Source organism: Schistocerca gregaria, chromosome X (genome assembly GCF_023897955.1).
Source record: "Schistocerca gregaria isolate iqSchGreg1 chromosome X, iqSchGreg1.2, whole genome shotgun sequence".
Taxonomy (NCBI): domain Eukaryota; kingdom Metazoa; phylum Arthropoda; class Insecta; order Orthoptera; family Acrididae; genus Schistocerca; species Schistocerca gregaria.
The window spans coordinates 269,929,096-269,931,636 of NC_064931.1; the positions used below are offsets into that span (position 1 = coordinate 269,929,096).

Genomic DNA, 2,541 nt, shown 5'->3' on the forward strand with positions numbered 1-2,541 from the left:
TTGACGCAGTTCGCGCGCTGGGCGTACGGAGTGAGTCATCTGCAGCTAATAGTTGGCAAATGTTTGATAATATTGAAGAGACGGGGGCGCTTCGATGTGTGTGCCATGACACATTATAAAGTTATTTAGTGCCTCAGATAGAGTTTTCGATATTAGATTAATTAAAAGCATCAGGAGATTTGTGTGAGTTGAATGTACAGTGTAGCAGAATTTTTGGAAAGTTGTGGCTTACAAGTCAGGATGGGGATGAATGGAGGAAAAGAAAGAACTGTGAATTGCAGGAGCTATACAGTTCGATGGACATCGTGGCAATGATCAAAGAAAGAAGACTGAAGTGGTGTGAGCACGTAATGCGTCGAGAAGGCCAGATCATCAGGCAGGCGTTGTCGAGTGCCTACTAGGCACAAGCTTTTATTTTCATAACAGCGTAGCGTACAGTACCGCCGTTGCTGTCGACTGTTATACCGACCCTCGTATCATACAGGCTTTTGATTGTTTTGATTAATATAGCTCAGTGTCGGATAGACCGTCATAGACAGAGCACATCGTGTTCCTACTACTAATAAGGCGAGTACATCGTTCGTTTGTTATTTACTTTTACGAGCTTCCAACAGGAGCGACTTATTTACAGATACCTGTGTTGTTAATAGATTATTTTTGTAATTCCTTGCCTGTTCAAGTGCTTACTAGGCACAAGCTTTTATTTTAATAAGAGTGTAGCGTACAGTATCGCCGTTTTTATCGACCGTAGTATCGTATAGGCTTTTGTTTGTTTTTGTTAGTGTAGCTCAGTGTCGTTTAGACCGTCAGCGAGAGAGAACTTCGAATTCATGCTGCTAATAAACCGATACACCGTTCATTTGTTACGTATTCTTACCAGCTTCAAACATCAGCGACTGCAGTAATGCATAGGAACTGTGACTGCTGTTTACAGATGCGAGCTGAGTTGGTGACCCTTCACTCACAGCTAAAGGCTGCGTCGGCTTCCGTCACACAACTTGACGCTGGGGCCAAGGGGCGTAACTCTGGGGGATCGGACACGAGAATGCGTGAGACGTCGAGCACGTCCCACATGTGCCCCAATCGGTCCACTGCTGTGACTTCCCCGATTACTGCCTGCACTGAGGTTGACCCCTCACCCGTGGTCGAGTGGGAGATCATTCCAAAGTCAGGCAGGCAGCGAAAATCTTTCCGAGGGGCCGATCCTAGAGCCTCCCGGGTTCGTTTGACGAACGGGTTTCGGTCGTTATCTGTGTCTGACGATGTCTCTGAGCCGGATGCAGTCGTCCACTCTGTTCCAGAGGAAGAGTCACGGCCCGCAAGGTCTGGGCATTCACGGAGGAAGGGTTTGCTGGTAGTTGGGAGCTCCAACGTTAGGCGCGTAATGGGGCCGATTAGGAACATGGCTGCCAAGAAGGGGAAGGAAGCTACTATGCACTCTGTGTGCATACCGCGGGAAGTCATTCCGGATGTGGAAAGTGTGCTTCTGGTTGCCATGAAGAGTACAGGGTGCAGCCAACTGTTGGTGGTGGCTCGTGTCGGTACCAATGACGTGTGTCGCTTTGGATCGGAGCAGATTCTCTCTGGTCTCGGGCGGCTAGCGGGAATGGTAAATACAGCCAGTCTGGCTTGCGAGATTAAGGTGGAGTTCACCATCTGCAGCATCGTCGATAGAACCGACTGTGGTCCTTTGGCGCAGAGCCGAGTGGAGAGTCGCAATCAGAGGCTCAGGCGATTCTGTCCCCGTGTAGCCTGCGAATTCCTTGACTTGCGCCATCGGGTGATGGGTTACCGGGATCCGCTTAATAGGTCAAAAATGGTTTAAATGGCTCTGAGCACAATGGAACTTAACATCTGAGGTCATCAGTCCCCTAGAACGTAGAACTACGTAAACCTAAATAACCTAACGACATCACACACACCATGCCCGAAAGAGGATTCGAATCTGCGACCGTAGCGGTCACGCGGCTCCAGACTGAATCGCCTAGAACCGCACGACCACAGCGGCCGGCTTAATAGGTCAGGAGCCCACTACACACAGGAGGCGGCTACACGGGTTGCGGGGGCTGTATGGAAGGGACTGGGCGATTTTTTAAGTTAGAGGGTCTCAGGGCGTCCGTCTAAAAATATGCAGGTAAAACAAAGTAAGGTAGTTGTAGAAACGCTTGGTATTGTGGTTGTAAACTGTCGTAGCTGTGCTGGGAAAGGACAACGGCCTTGCCGCAGTGGATACACCGGTTCCCGTCAGATCACCGAAGTTAAGCACTGTCGGGCTTGGCCGGCATTTGGAAGGGTGACCATCCGGGCTGCCATGTGCTGTTGCCATTTTTCGGGGTGCATTCAGCCTTGTGATGCCAACTGAGGAGCTACTCGACCGAATAGTAGCGGCTCCGGTCAAAGAAAACGATTGTACCGACCGAGAGGGCCGTGTGTTGACCACACGCCCTTCCTATCCGCATCCTTAGCTGAGGATGACACGGCGGCCGGATGGTCTCGATCGGCCACTTGTGGCCTGATGACGGAGTGCTTTGTGCTGGCAAA

The 2,541-nt window shown here is 50.4% G+C and overlaps 1 pseudogene; it reads left to right on the forward strand.

Annotated features, from left to right (window-relative positions):
* The first annotated feature begins 2,207 nt into the window (after window positions 1-2,207).
* Window positions 2,208-2,325, forward strand: LOC126299701 (5S ribosomal RNA; annotated as a pseudogene).
* Window positions 2,326-2,541: the final 216 nt, after the last annotated feature.